Source organism: Pleurodeles waltl, chromosome 4_2 (assembly GCF_031143425.1).
Source record: "Pleurodeles waltl isolate 20211129_DDA chromosome 4_2, aPleWal1.hap1.20221129, whole genome shotgun sequence".
Taxonomy (NCBI): Eukaryota; Metazoa; Chordata; class Amphibia; order Caudata; family Salamandridae; genus Pleurodeles; species Pleurodeles waltl.
Window position 1 is genome coordinate 76,236,845 of NC_090443.1, and position 16,875 is coordinate 76,253,719.

At 49.0% G+C, this 16,875-nt stretch overlaps 1 long non-coding RNA gene across 2 annotated transcripts in view; it reads left to right on the top strand.

Annotated features, from left to right (window-relative positions):
* Positions 1-587: 587 nt before the first annotated feature.
* Positions 588-16,875, top strand: part of LOC138294079 (uncharacterized) — a 120,076-nt gene continuing 103,788 nt past the window's right edge. The window contains exons 1-2 of one of the 2 annotated variants that reach the window (XR_011203171.1): positions 588-670; positions 9,905-9,957. This is a non-coding gene — a long non-coding RNA (uncharacterized lncRNA). Of the gene's footprint in view, positions 671-9,880; positions 9,958-16,875 lie in introns of both variants that reach the window. The other variant, XR_011203170.1, reaches the window with a different exon arrangement.

A 16,875-nucleotide genomic window follows, 5' to 3' on the forward strand; every position in this document is an offset into this window, starting at 1 on the left:
AGTGTCCTCTTTTAAAATAGGTTATTTGCATATTTGCCAGAACTGTGTATCTTACTGTGTTCATTCCAAGTTCTATATTTGCTTATGCCAAGTACCTTACAATTTATGTACTTACTTGAATTCAGAATCTTGTGGTTCTAAAGTAAATTAAGAGAAGAATATTTTTCTATATAAAAAACTTATTGGTCTGGGGTTAAGTCATTGAGTGTGTGTTCATATTTACTGCCCGTGTGTGTACAACAAATGTTCCATTTAATACTTGTCTTTTAATTAAACATCACACGCAAGATAGAACATAGTGTGGCAAAATAATAGTCTTTCTTAGAACTGTAGTCTACAACTGTTTGTGTGGGCTCTTTGTCTCTTACCCACTATTATTCCTCAGTCTAGTGTGGTGACATACAGCCTGCTAGTCAATATGAGTCTTTAAAGTCACAACATAATCTGGCTGAGGTCTATGCGTTTTTGTGCCCTCTGTTATAAAGTTTCAGTTTTAGACACCCACAGGCTCTGCACCAGAAAGTTCAAGCTTGTACACACCATGGAAGATCCACAGGCAGCTATCAAAATGTTCTGCGCTTGTGTGACTAACGCCACAACATTTGGTGCTAGCAAGGAAGAGCAGGCTATGTGGGATCGGCTCTGGATGTGGATCTTCGCAGACTTGACGGTAAAGTGCCTTTGGCTTGTTGTTTTTTTATTTTTTCAGTGCCAAGGTTTGTGCTGACTAACAGAAATGGGAGGGAGTCATTGGGAGGAATGGAGATGGCAAAAGCAACAGCAGTGGTCATCTAAGTTTAGAAACCTGCAAAGTTCATGACCTGTTGCTATGTTCATTCAGTGTCTGATGGAGAGCTAATCTTCCTTGCTCCAGCGGGTGTTTCCATCTCTCTTCTGCACAAGCGCAGAGTAGGTTGTCCTACCTCCAGAGATAGGTTGTGGTTCTTTTTATTTTTCATTTCTTTGTGCACAAAAAAAACTAAAAGGTCCTTTTTTTTTTTTTTTTTTTTGGGTGGTCAGTCAACAGCTACCTCCACAAAGACAATTTCTAAATGCACACCCTGGCTGAGGTGTTGTCAGTGCTCAAACAGGATACTTTATAGTAGTGCTGGACCTTCACAATGCTTATTCACTCACCCGCATCCTGAATTTTTCACACATGTTAACTGTGTTTCAAAGTGAGCAAGTAGCTTTTTAAGTTTACTGTGATCCTCTTTCGTGTCTTCACAAAACTGATGATGGTGGTGTCAGCTCATTGGCGTGGGACTATCGTCATCTTTGAGCACAAACAAAGGTTATCTTTCAGTGTTTCCAGCCTGTTTGCGGGTGCCTGACTGATCTTCCATGTTAGTCACCAACTGTTGATAGTATTTCAAGCAGCTTGTTTCACTAGCAGCCTAAAAATGTTTTTTTAGAGCACACTGAAATCTTACATTTGTTTTTTGAGATTTTCACGTGAACGCCATTTGAGCATAATCACTATGGCCCTCATTACAACATTGGCGGTAACACCAAAGGTCAGTGATAAACTTGCGATAACACACCGCCGCGCTCAAAATACACTCTCTTACAAAACACAACCACATTGGACAATTCCAAATACACACACCTTATACACATACACACACCACTCCCACATCACCCACAAACTCTTACTATCTAAAATATTGACGAAGGCCAGAGAGACAGCACAGCAAAGATGACCACACCATACAGAGGCACAAAACACCATCACACACACATCCACGCACAAAACACCACACACCCCTAAACATCACCTCAGACATCACCCACACCACCCCATGTTCACCGCAAAGACACCCCAGGTTTTCTGAGGAGGAGCTCAGGGTCATGGTGGATGAAATCATCCGGGTAGAGCCACAGCTATTCGGATCACAAGTGCAGCACACCATCATAGCTAGGAAGATGGAGCTATGGTGCAGAATCATGGACAGGGTCAGCGCAGTGGGACAGCACCCAAGAACACGGGATAACATCAGTAAGAGGTGGAACGGCCCACGGGGGAAGGTGTGTTCCGTGGTCTCAAGACACCACATTGCGGTTCAGAGGACTGGCGGCGGACCCCCACCTCCTCCCCCACAACTAACATGGGAGGAGCAGGTCTTGGCTATACTGCATCCTGAGGGCCTCACAGGAGTAGCTGGAGGAATTGGTAAGTCAAAGCTTTCACTACTTCATCCCCCACCCTACTTGCATGCAATCACATACCCTCACCCTCACCCCCCATCACTCCAACTCCTCACAGATGTCCCACTATCACAAACCACACATCCCAACACCAGGCCCTTCATGCAACAACAAAGCATGGGTACCCATCATAAATGCATGTCCACTGCACATACCCACACAGACCCCTAAACATCAAGCACACAAGCTCCTACACAGGAATGCAACCACTGGGGTACAGGGTCACCCACCCATTGCACACCATGGAACACACAGATAAACTATGCCTTTAAGCCCCCTGCAGGACCCCTAACCAACGTCACCGGACAGGATGTTCCAGACATGTCCACTCCACCCACAGAAGAGGCCCACATTGATGACAGCAGCTCTGTCCAACTGGATCTAGATGACCAGCCCGGCCCATCTGGGACCTCAGGACAGTCGGTTCCCCTCACACTGGCAGAAGCCACAACAGAGCCTCCCCCCTCTGGAAACACCAGCACCCACCGGGCCCGTACCTCTGTCCCCATGACACGTCAAGCAGCAGTGTGTCCACCACTTCAGGGAACTCAGGCTAACCCACCACCCCAAGAACAGCAGGGACTTGGGGGCATTGGCAGTGGGCACATGGTTCAGGGGACAGAGGCCCAGGAACACAGGGGAACTGGGAGGGCTGCTGGGCAACAGGGGGAGGACAGGCCTAGGGAACCCACTCTCCATGAGGCTCTCCAACATCATGGGAACCTACCACTATTCCCAGGAGACGATGGCAACAGTACTGTCCAAGTTTCAGGAGATCCAGCGGCTGCAGGAGGAACAGTATTTGGGGTTCAGGGATGAACTCGGATCCATCAATACCACCCTGGGCACCATTGTAGGGGTACTGAAGGAACTCGTGAACACCAGGAGGGACACTGTGGCACAACAAGGGGCCCCTGACACTAGCCTGGACGATGAACTGCCCACCGACGGCGCTAGTAGACAGGAGGCACCGCCACAGGACCTCGACACCAGCACCCCACCCCCTGCAGATGGAGAACCACCCTGCAAGCGGTCCCTGAGATCTAGGACAAAGACAGAGCACGATGCCAAGACCCCCGTCAAGAAATAAGACCACCCTGATTGTCATCCTTCTGTCCCACTTTGTCACCCTGTCCATCCACCAACTGCCCCAGCTCCACTTCCTATGTCCCTTTGGACAATGCACCTGTGAAACAAATAGACTGGACTCTGCCATGGACATTCCTCCACCATCACCCCTGACCATTTTACAACCCCCTCCACTATTTAGCACTTAAATAAACACACTTAAATCACAAAACAATCTGGAGTCAGTCTGTGCTTTCACAAATGTGTATTTGCAATAACTGAGGAAAATAGCAATATCCATTGTATTGTCAGCATACCTATGTCACACAGCTCTAGTCCATGAGGAAACATAGCAGAGGTCACACAGTGGGACCCACATCTGTGAAATCGAAAGGGAAAGTGACAAATCAGGGTCCATACACTGGGTGAAAGTGACAGACAGATGAGAGGTAGAACAAGTGTATCAGATGTAGCAGGCAGTGATGTCGTCTTACCTGTGTCTCACTGGAAGTATTGATGAATCACCTTGTTTCGGTTGTCGATTTCCTGTTCTGCTTCCTCGTCTTCACTATCCACAGGCTCCACAGCTGCCACAAGACCTCCTTCAGGACCATCCTCCTGTAGAAAAGGCAGCTGTCGTCGCAAAGCCAAGTTGTGCAGCATACAGCAGGCCACGATGATCTGGCACACCTTCTTTGGTGCGTAGACTAGGGAAACACCCGTCATGTAGGCACCTAAACCTGGCCTTCAGGAGGCCGAAGGTCTTTCTCTATAACCCTCCTAGTTCGCCCATGTGCCTCATTGTAGCGTTCCTCTGCCCTTGTCCTAGGATTCCTCACTGGGGTCAGTAGCCATGACAGGTTGGGGTAGCCAGAGTCATCTGCAAATGTTGTTACAACTGTTAGACACACACTTACCCTTAGGGGCAACCCCATTCCCAGACACCTAGTCACACTATATAGGGTCCATGTCCTCACCTAATAGCCACACACAGTGCCTCTGGAGTTGCCCCATCACATAAGGGATGCTGCTATTCCTCAGAATGTAAGCGTCATGCACTGATCCAGGAAACTTGGCATTCACATGGGAGATGTACTGGACGGGCAAACACACCATCTGCACATTCATTGAATGATAGCTCTTCTGGTTTCTGTACACCTGTTCACTCCTGCGGGGGGGGGCCAAGGCCACATGTGTCCCATCAATGGCACCTATGATGTTGGGGATATGTCCCAGGGCATAGAAGTCACCTTTCACTGTAGGCAAATCCTCCATCTGAGGGAGCACAATGTAGCTGTGCATGTGTTTCAGCAGGGCAGACAACACTCTGGACAACACGTTGGAGAACATAGGCTGGGACATCCCAGAGGCTATGGCCACTGTCGTCTGAAAAGACCCACTTGCCAGGAAATGGAGTACTGACAGCACCTGCACTGTAGGGGGGGGATACCTGTGGGATGGCGGATAGCTGACATCAGGTCTGGCTCCAACTGGGCGCACAGTTCATGGATTGTGGCACGGTCCAGTCTGTAGGTGACAATTACATGTCGCTCTTCCATTGTCAACAGGTCCACCAGCGGTCTGTACACCGGAGGATGCCGCCATCTCCTCACCTGCCCAGGCGGACGTACTCTGTGTAGGAGAACAGCGAACAGAGGGTCAGCCAACACTGATGTACGAAAACACAACTTTATTGCACATATTTTTCAATCCGATATGTGCCTGTCTTAGTGTGTATGCAAGGCCTAGGTATGTGTGACGCATTTAAACATAATGCCATGTGGCCCCCTGAAATGGCGGCTGCCTGACCTGTAAGGTGGGACAATGGGATATGAGGTAACTGCGCTGGCGTTGTACACCGTCACAGTAGGCGGTCAAAAACCGCGGAGCAATCCTGCATTGGTTAACATTGGGCCCTATGGACCCCAGGAGCCAATGACGATGTACGCTGGCGGTGACGGTACGCACCGCAGCGGACATGACCGCCATTTTCTATCTGTTCACTCACTTGATACCTGATGTTCAACAGGAGATGACCTACACTGCAAGTGCTGCTGTGACCTCAGTCTGGAAGAGACAATAGCTCATGTGTCTGGGGAAAGGGCCCCTGCCTTCACCACGGAGGAGTTTGAGAAACTAGTGGATGGGGTCCTCCCCCCGTACACGCTGCTCTACGTTCCTCCAGACAAACAGGTAAGTACACTGTGAGCATGCTGTATGGGCAATGCCTGTGTGGATGGAAGGGGAGAATTAGGCGTGCATGAAACGATGGTGAGTGTATGTGTGTCATGGCAAGGGTAGGAATGCGGGCCAATGACTGTGACGGTGCGGACGGTTATATCTTCTCCTTTTCCCCTGTCCTATTCCTGTAGGTCAGCGCCCACCAGAAGAAGGATATTTGGCATGTCATCGCCAAGGAAGTCAGGACCCTGGGTGTCCACCACAGATGTAGCACCCACTGCCGGAAAAGATGGGAGGACATTTGCCGCTTGAGCAAGAAGACAGGGGAGGCCCAGCTGGGGATGGCCTCCCAACGTGGGGGGGGAGGGGTGCCCGTCGCACCATGACACCCCTGATGTTCCAGATCCTGGTGGTGGCGTACCCGGAGTTGGATGGGTGCTTGAGAGCATCACAGCAGCCACAAGGGGGGTGAGTACGCTCTCATTCAGCTGATTCAGCGCACATTGGAGGTGTCTGGTTGGGGGAGGTGGGCTGTGGGTACCCCTTGGCCAGGACGAGTTTTGTAGGCATGTTCCCTCCGTAAGGCAGGCTATGTGGCACCCCACCAGTGTTAAGAGCCATCTACACCTAGTCAGGCTCCTGTGACTCATGTGTGCAGCAGTCGGGCATAGGCCTTGTACCCCATGTCCCTGTGATTAATTAGGGAACTCTAAGTGCATGGCGTAGTGCAGAGGGCTGCTGTGTCTGTAGTGTCTGCCAACTGTAGCGGTATTGCATGCACTGAACATGTCTTTCTTCTGTCTTCCCCACCTTTTTGTGGTCTACCTGTTCATATGTGCATTAGCATCATCAGGCAGAGAAGCAGTGGCACCAGAGCAGGAGGGAGCTGCATCCCACATGGCCCTGGAGGGCGAAACAGCGGACGGCGGGCTAGGGGAGTTCCACAGTGGGGACAGGAGCTGAGACCAGCGACACGGACTCCTCCTCTGATGGGAGCTCCCTTGCGGTGGCGGGCCCCTCTGTGCCCCCTGCATCTACAGGTACAGCCGCCACCGCCCGCTTCCCCCCCCCAGCACCGCCCTCACAGCAGCACCTCAGCCCCTGCCCCTGTCAGCCCTGCTGCCCTCAGTGAGGAGGCCATTGACCTCCTCAGATCCCTCACTGTTGGGCAGTCTACCATTCTGAATGCTATCCAGGGTGTAGAGAGGCAGTTGCAACAGACAAATGCATACCTGGAGGGCATTCATTCTGGTCAGGCAGCCCAACAGCAAGCTTTTCATACGCTGGCCTCAGCACTGATGGCAGCCATTGTCCCTGTGTCCAGCCTCCCCCCTCCAACTTCCTCCACCCAGACCTAATCCCCTGTACCTCAGCCTATCGCAAGCACACCATCAGACCAGCATGCACACACCTCAACACACAAGGGTAGCTCTGGCAAACATAAGCACCACACATCCCACAGGCACTCACACAAGCATCATACCCATGCAGACATACCAACATCCACTGCCTCCACTATGTCCCCCTCCTCCTCGTCTCCCTCATCCCTCCCTGTCACGTCTCCACTCACACCTGCATGCACTACATCTTCAGCCACTACGTCCATCACCACACACCGCTCATGTGCACTCACCACACCACTACCAGTCACACATCCCCAGTTTCCTCTCCCAGTGTGTCTGTGAGCCCTCCTCCCAAAGTACACAAACTCAGGCACCCACCCACCCAACACCCATCCACCTCAACAGCCTCCAGCCCATGCACCTTCACCCAAATTCAGCAGATGTACACCTCTTACAACCACTACCTCTTCCTCCACTCCCAAACCCCCTCCATCTACCCTTCCCAGTGTGTCTAAAACTTTTCCTGTCAAACCTTGACCTCTTCCCCCTCACCTCCCCCACCCCTTCCGTCCCCTATGGCACGGCTTTCCAGGTCACAACCCAGCAACTCAGCCACCACATCAACGGGAACAGTGGTGCCAGCAGTAACCGGCTTCTGGAGTGCGCCAAGCAGCAGGGCAGCCAGTGTCCCAAGGAGCCAGACCACAGACAGTCCCCCACCTCAGAAACATAAGAAGTTGGCCACAGCCCGGAGGGAGAAGGGCAACACACCTGCCACCAAGGGCTCTCCCAGGACTACAGTTGGGAGTGTGAATACAGCTGCGCCACCATCCAAGGTGGGGAAGGGGCACAGAAAGAAAGGGAAGTCGCCGCCAACCTGCACGGCGGACAAGACCGCTTCCCAGGACACCGCCGCCACCAGCACTGCTTCCCAGGACACCGCCACCACCAGCACCGCTTCCCAGAACACCGGCGCTACCATCACCGCGTCCCAGGACACCGCCGCCACCAGCACGCTCACTGAGCCACCCACCAGCACTGCAGGCCAATGAGCGCCGCAAGCACCGGCGCTACTGAGGCTGCCACAATCACTGCCAGTGGACACGCCACATATGCCAGTGGCACCACCGCAGATATGGCTGCCATCCTCCGTGGTCAGTCGTACGAAGCTGGTGGTCAGTTTCAGGGGCCTGGACAGCTTCCATGGCCCACCGTGAGTGGAGATTCACATCCACTACCTCTGTCCTTGGCAGGATGAAGCACTCTGGGCACCAAGCCCCCTCCAGAACCAGTGGAGATTCACATCCACTACCTCAGTCCTTGGCAGGATGAAGCACGCTGGGCACAAAGCCCCCTCCAGAACCAGTGGAGAAAAGCATCCACTACCTCAGTCCTTGGCAGGATGAAGCACTCTGGGCACAAACCCCACTTCCAGAACCAGTGGAGACTGTTATTCACTTGTGAGACTGTGGCTTTGCACTCCCCAGGATGCAGCAGTGGGCAAACCACCCACTGAAAAGACTTGAGACTGTGGCGTTGCACTCCCCAGGATACATCAATGGGCATGGAGCCCCCTCATGGATCTGGCGTTGTGCACTCATCCGGCTGAGGTGCCCCCCCTTCCCTTCCCCCTGAGGTGCCTGTTGTATTTCGATCTGATGCCCCTGCAGTGTTCGCTCCGTTTTGATTGGATATCTTGTGTGGGCCTCGCCCATGCATTTTGGGCCCAGTGGTCCACGGACTATGTATGTGCAGCACATGGACTTTAATTCTTGGTGTATATATTTGTTAATAGTGTGTATATATATTTATGAGTACTGGATTTTTATTGATCAGAATAGTTACAATCATTTCCATTGTCCTTGCATTCTTCCGGGGGCCTTGGGGTGTAACTGTAATGTATCAACATGTATTTGTGTGTGTGTGTGTGTGTGCTGTAGTGGGTGAGGGTGGGGGTGTTGCGTGTGTGTGTCACTCTTTTCCCTCCCCCCTCCCCTGTGTCGTAGGTGCAATACTCACTGTGGTCTTCGCCGCTGGCGTTCGTGCTCCTGGTAGAGGAGCAGGAAGACAATGGCTGGTAGAATATGGAGTTCCGGCTCCATGGCATCCTGGTTCCTCGTATGGTGTGTAGAGGTGAGCATTTTTCCTTCCAAGTTCTTTTTCCGCCGTGTTTTTGTTTGCGTTGAATCCGCCCCTGAAAAGGTGGCGGATTGGCCTCTCATGATACTGTGGGAGATACATTGTCTTCCGCCTCTCTGTTGGTGGTGACCACCATGCTGTTTGTTTGTACCACTGTGGCAGTCAGAGTGTTAAAGTGGCTGTCTATGTTGGCGGTTTCCGCCACGGTTGTGATTACATTTTTTTTACCGCCGGCCTGTTGGCTGTTTTACCGCCGCTTTAACACCGACCGCCAGGGTTGTAATGAGGACCTATAGGTTTGTTGACGATACAATATTCTTTTTTTCCCGTAATTACTTCTTACATAAGGGTTAACGAGCATCTAACCCTCTCTGTAGCCACACATTTAACTACCATCTATTGAGGCAAGCTGGTTCTCTTTTCCAAAAGTGTTCACTCTTTCACGTTGGTCTAAATATTGTCCTGACGACTTTTTCCCTACCTCCTCATTCTTACATATATTTGACCCACAGCGGTCATTCATTGTACTGAACAACGCTAAATGGATGATCAGCTTTTTATTTGCTTAATTGCTGTGAAAATTAGGCAAGCTGATGAGAGAAGAGGACCATCTCCAACTATCTTTTTCTTCCTATTAAAAGGTGCAATGCCTTGGCGAAGAAGCAGACTTCTGATGGCTTATGTGCTCCTCCCACCAGAGCGGAGGCAGCTACTGTGGAGAGATATTCTTATGGTATCCATTTTCAAAAAACGAATGTGTGGGTGCAAATTGTCAATCAGAGGAACACATTATTTACCTTTGTTAACGTATATTCATCCATGTGATTTTATTTTTTTACTATTACGATGTTTAGATTTTCTTCAGTTTATATTTATTTTGTTATTGTAAAGAACAATGGATGCTACAAAGTACAACCAGATTCTGAATTTTATATACGCAGTAATGTGTACCCTGATGATTTCAGTAAAATAATGAAGCATGGATTACGGAGACTTTCCCAAAAAATCACCATTGATGGTAAGTTATGTTTCAAATTAATTTGGAATTAGAAAATTGTTATACATTCATACAATTTACTGTACTTGTTTGAATGAAGCTTCATGAATTGGTGATCCTTTCAATTATATTGATCTACCTACTTATGTGTTAACAAATATTGTTTAGTCTGATTCATTTCATTATATTTTATTTTTTTAAATGATTGTTAGCGTGTGTGTGTGTGTGTGTGTGTATATATATATATATATATTACGTGCTTTTAATGTATCTCTCGTGCAACATCTGCAGTAAATAGAAATCGTCCTTTAAACGTTCTCATGTTTTTTTGGCAAATTAGGTGAAAAGGTGTTCTTTGTAGGAAAGGGGACGAAGGCACAAGTTATCGTTGGTGAAGAATTGGCAAAACACATTTTTAATAAGTTACATTCTTCACTAATTGGAGGTCACTCTGGAACTAACAAAACTAAAAAGAGTATTGGCAGCCATTTCTAGTGGCCTAACATGACTGATATTGAACAGTGGGTGAGTTATGTGTTGCTAATCTTTCAAAATAACTTCTAGGTAAAACATTTCTTTTCTTTTATGTTTTTATTGAGACATACTTGTAAAGCTATTGTTAGGCAAGTTTTTAATTCCTAATAAAGGTATTTTTGCACACATCAGTCATTTGAGCAATCAGACGCTTTTAAAGGGCGGCTTATCACCCATGGAGGCTCAAATAGCTGTTGCGGACGTGCTGCACACTCTGCGATCCATATCTTTAGATCCTTTGTGAGCTGGTTCAGTGAGTCTGCATGTCTGAGTTTGAGTGGAAGCGTGTTTGACAGGGCTACAAGGTAAGAAAAGCATCTGCCTTCAGATGTGCTCTTCCTGATTCTGTGGATGGCAGCAAGGGTGGGTTTGGAGGATAAGATCTGTCTGGTGTTATTTCCCTAACCGGTACCCACAATTGGCACGGCCCTGGCACACAGATATGTCCATTGTAAATGGTATACCTGGTACCAAGGGCCTGTTACCAAGGAAGGTCTCTAAGGGCTGCAGCATGCCGTATGACACCCTGGAGACCCCTCACTCAGCACAGACACACTGCTTGCCAGCTTGTGTGTGCTGGTTGGGAGAAAATGACTAAGTCGACATGGCACTCCCCTCAGGGTGCCATGCCAACCTCACACTGCCTATGGCATAGATAAGTCACCCCTCTAGCAGGCCTTACAGCCCTAAGGCAGGGTGTCCTATGCCACAGGTGAGGGAATAGCTGCATGAGCACTATGCCCCTACGGTGTCTTAGCAAAACCTTGGACATTGTAATTGCAGGTTAGCCATAAGAGTATAATGTCTGGGGGTTTAACAAGCACGAACTCCACAGTTCCATAATGGCTAAACTGAAATATGAGAAGTTTGGTATCCAACTTCTCAGCACAATAAATGCACACTGATGCCAGTGTGGTATTTGTTTTAAAATACACCCAGAGGGCATCTTAGAGAGGGACCCGGAATACCAGTCCGACTCCTAGTGCTAGGCTGACCAGTTTCTGCCAGTCTGACACAACCAGACGAGTTTCTGGCAACATGGGGAGAGTACCTTTGTCAATCTGTGGCCAGGAACAAAGACTGTACTGGGTGGATATGCTTCTCACCTCCCCCTGCAGGAACTGTAATACCTGGCGGGGAGCCTCAAAGGCTCATGCCTTTTGTTACAACACCCCAGGGCATCCCAGCTAGTGGAGATGGACTCCCCCCCCCCACTTTAGGCAGCAAGGCTGGAGGAGATGATGAGGGAAACAAGGAGGAGCCACCCACCAGTCAGGACAGCCCCTGAGGTGACGCTTAACTTTTATAATTCCTCCATCTTGAGATTGGAAGATGCCCCCAAAAGCAATATGGATGTGCCCCCATCACCTCAGGGTGGAGGCACCAAGAGGGTGTAGCCACCCGCAAGGGCAGTAGCCTTTGGCTACTGCCCCAAGACCTAAACACACCCCTAAATTGAGTATTTAGGGGCGACCCTGAACCCAGGAAATCAGATTCCTGCAACCTGCACAAATAAGTTCTGCTGACCTGAAAGCCCCGCAGATTTGACGGAAACACCAACTGACTTGGCTCCAGCCCTACCGGCCTGTCCCCAGACTCAAACTGCACAGCGACGCATCTGTCGGGGAACAGCGACCTCTGAGGACACTGCAACATTTTTGCAAGTTTTGAAAGAACTCTCCTTTCCCGCCGGAAGCGTGAGACTTCTCACTCTGCATCCAATGCCCCCACCTCGAGCTCCAGAAAACAAATACCGCAGAGGGGACTCCCAGGCGACTGCGATAACGTGAGTAACCTGAGTTGAATCTTGTGGTTCTAAAATAAATTAAAATATATTTCTGATGGATACAACTACCTGTGGATTCCTCACCTTATGAATTGGATCCTTGCACCAGCATCCGACGGAAAGTCTTCTTCCTAGCTGTCTATGTCGACGAGGACGTCATAATGGCATGGCTCCACGTGACTCCGTCTGACGTCAACGTGCCAATAAGAGGTCCTTGTCGGCGTATTGACATCAGTTTTCCTTTTTTCCGTGCCTTCGACGCCAACGGTTTTTCTTCCTGGCTCGTTGTTAACTGTAACGATTTTTGGTGGTTACTATGTCGCCTCCGAAGAAGTCCGGTTTCAAGCCGTGTAGAGAATGAGGGGGTCGGATGTCAGTGACCGACCCCCACTCGGACTGTATTTGGTGCCTTAGTTCAGAGCATGATGTGGAAGGTTGCTCTTCGTGTCAGAGCATGAATCCAAAAGCTATGAAGGAGCGCGAGGCGAAGCTCTTCTTAGCCAAAGCAAAGAAGAAGGGCCATAAAAAGGATTCCTTCCATGTTTCTCCCAAAAAGCATAAGAAGCAGCGTCATCATGACTCTCTGCGCCGTTCGGAGCGGAGCCGATCGAGGTCGAGGTCTCTATCTTCACAATGCCAGAAGACATGGGAGATGAGTCCTACTGTCACGACTCAGCAAGAGAGTCCGGAGTTGTCACTGGTCCCTTCAGTTTTTGAGGTGGCTCAAAGTAGTTCCTCACTTTTCGCCGGCGCCGAGGGATCCTGATGTTCTGCAGGCAAACTATTGGACTTGGGTTAAGTCTTTTGAGTGTGTGTGTTCCTCATTTATTGCCTGTGTGTGTACAACAAATGTTTAACACTACCCTCTGACAAGCCCTACTGCTCAACTACACCACCAAAAAATAGAGCATTCAAATTATCTAATTTTCCCACTATCAACCTCTAAGGGGAACCTTTAGACCCTGTGCACACTATCTCTCACTTTGAGATAATATATTCAGAGCCAACTTCCTACATACATCAAAATAGAACCTCATATATTGTAAATGTGAGGGTGTCACACATATTATTTCCATGAATAGTAGTGAGCTGCTCCCGTGTTACAATAATGGAAAGACATCCCTATCCCTGAAAATGAGATGTTAAAACTTTTAGAATGTAGACCAGTGTGCCAGTGACCTGGCCAAAGAGCAAAAGGCAGAATGGGAAGGGGAACAGGGTCATAGAGAAGCAATCACCAGGAGAAAGTAGAGAAGAAAATTAACCTGCAAGGATAAAATAAGGATAAAGGAAGAGTAGGACGGTAGAAGAAAATGGGATAAGGTGAAACCAAGTAAGTCTTTTTTGCCTTGGAACTGAGCAGCCCTATATTTAACAACTTAGGCCAAGGTCATAATACATTCAATGGCAAGATTTTTTTGGCACCACGTGCCATACTCACAAATTCATCTCAACTCCCAGCCCGTCCTCCTTGTGTAACATTGCAACCAATTAACGAACATCACAAAAAAGTCATACTCACACTTTACTTAGCTGTCCGTCCCTTGCCCCCTCCCAACTTGTTGCCAAGTTTTGATGCAGCTTTAACTGAAGTTCACTGGCTTCCTGGTAAGCTGGTCCCCAGTGTCAGTCTTTCCCCAAAACAAGACACCTGATCCCTTGATCCCAAGTGATAAGGCTCTGTAGCACCCTTCTAAGTCCCATAGTAAGTGTTACCTAGAGTGCCTCGGTACTGCAGAGGGTCGCTAAGAGCTGTAGCAGAACTTGTTCTTCTCTAAGGGACCCAGCACTGACCTCATGCAGACTGCTTGACAAGGTGCCCCCTAAAAGTGAAAACGCAACATAAATTATGGACTGTGTGCCATGTCCCCAAAACACTGCATGTAATATTCGTAAGTCACCCCTATAGCAGGCCTTATAGCCCTAAGGAAGGGTGCATATTATTATATGCGTGGTCATATCTGCAAGAGAAGATATGCCCCTGCTAGGTCTGTCGTTTCTTAGATATATTAGGTGAACAGGGAATCCATTTTAAATAGATGTGTTGTGTGGTTCTAAAAATTCTGGACCCATGTAATTTACTTTGCCACAGCAGTACGATTTTAGTATCAAAAGACCGATAATGACTAGTACACTAAGCATGAGCATTTTCGCTCAATTCCAGCAGCGTTTTCACCTCGAAATCGCCATTTTCGTCCTGCACTCGTGGCTCCCATTTTATACACAGCAGCCATTTTTAAAAGTTGCCCTCACATAGGCTTATAATACAGTCAGATTTGATTCCAAGGACACGTACACCTTGATTGACTTTTCTCTGACCTGGGCAAGCTGGAACCATTGCCTCAGGCCAAACCTGTTTGGTCAGTCCCTCTCCCAGTGGCCGAATCAGATAGCATCAAGGCACACCAGGCCATAAAACCCTTATTATCGCTCACACACCCTGCCTAACTTGCTCACACCTGCACCTGCTCTTTTCTTCTTCTTACTTTACGAGGGGGAGGTGCCCGTTTTTATTAGGGGTCCACACTTATCTGATGTAAAATACTAGGCCTTGCCGGGTAATTTATTATGGGTTGGATGACATGAAATATGAGGTTTCATCATGACACTGTTTTTTCCTTTGTAGTGAAAACATGTGAATGACCAACCAAAATGTCAAGAATGTTTGCCTGAAGCTTAAAAAAACTGTATATAAGGAAACCTGACTTTGCATTGAAACACAGTCTCCTGAGAACATACAAATCGTGCTGTTGTACTTCTAGGACACTTGTCAATTGGTTTGCAGCCAATAAATTCGATCTTTGACTTCACCTAGAAGACTCTGAGTTTCTGTAGTCTGAATCAGGAAAGTACCCGAGGTCTTTGGGTGTACCCTGGCACCGCTGGGTTACCGGATCAGTACCGGTTCTGAAAAACCCAGTACCTCAGTTGGCCACTGATTAATATGAGTTGCCCAGCTCCATGATGTCTTCAATGAAAATAGGGATGTTGAACCTCTCATGTTTTATAAGCCCTGGCGATGGATTTATTAATGCACGCATCCAGAGTGTACCTTACAGTTTCCTCCTGAAAACATAACAACTGCTTCTGAGCTAACTGACCAGTTCTAGCCAGTTTGCCACCAACAGACTAGAGTGAGATCCAGGGGTGAGATCCTTTGCTCTTTGGAGGTCAGACACAAAGCTTCTCAGGGTGAGGTGTTGGACACCCCTTCCCATAGCATGATCTGCATTCCAAGACAGATCTAGTCTCTGAGAGGGAGATGCCCACCCCCAGACTCCATCTGGCACCTGGATATTCAGGAACATTAGCTATGTAGGAGGCATTTTGCATTTCGAGGCTGGACACACCCCTAGGGTGACCAGCCCGAAATGGACACAGCCTAGGAAATTCTACTTGTGTCTGGTGGAATTTAGGACCTCTGGACATGGTGTAGCCCACTCCCCACAGAAAGTGGTCATCTACAGGGTGTTGTGACTCCAGGGTATGTAGCTGTAGCAAAGTACCCTTATTGTGGCATGGTTACCCCCACTTTTTGCTTGTCAGTATGCTAACCAGGACCCCAGTTACTGTGCACTCCCCCTGTACATTTGTTTGCTATGACTTCATACCTCCCACATTTGCATACTGGTGCCCCCATGTAAGTCCCTAGTATATGGTGCCCAGGGCGGGGAGACACCAGGGGTTCTCCATGGTCTGCAGCATGTTATGCCACCCATGGGGACCTATGTAAAATGTGTTTGCAGGGCTGGCATTGCAGCCTGCATGTAAAGGTGCATGCACCCTTTCACTGAAGATCACTGCACCAGGTCCCTGTAAGTCACTCCTAAGGCAGGGCCTCCTAGCCCAGAGGGCCTGCTGCAAGTACCGATGTCAGAGGGCACCCCTGCATGAGCAGAGATTCCCCCACAGACTCATCTCCATTTTCCTGGACTTCATTAGTGTGGGGATGCCATTTCACGCGTGTACTGGACATAGGTCACTACATTTGCCAGCTTCATAAGGGTAACTCTGAACATGGGCATGTTTGTTATCAAACGTTTCCGACTTGTAGTCCAGGAAGGCAGAACAAAAGAATTTCCTTTAGGTGACGGAGGCAACACCCTTTGCCTTTGGGTAGAAAAAAGGTGTTAAATGACTTGGGAGGGGTAGCCTCGCCAAGCCACTGGTATGCTTTGATGGCCACCATTGGTGCCATCCTTTCATAAAACCAATCTGCACCAGTTGAGGGACCCATAATCCCTGCTCTGTCCTGGAACTGAACAATGGAAATGGGAATGACCACTCCCCTGTCTATCACCACCCCAGGGTTGGTGCCCAGAGCTCCTCCAGATGGCCCTTTGATTCTGCCATCTTGACCTTAGGGTGGGCAGACGCCTCTGGGGGCATCTTAGTGGCCATGTGGTTAGGTGACCAGTTCCCCTTCCAGGGCTATTTAGGGTCTTCCTCATGGGTGGGTTCCCAGATTCGACATGCAAGACTCCAGCAGGAATCATCTGCATCGTTTACTGAAACTTCTGGCCTCTCGAACCGCAGCTGGACTCCACAGGGACCTACAGTCCGCATCTACAGCTACGCCTCTGCACTCCAACATTGTTTCTCTGGCTTCTTCTAGCAAC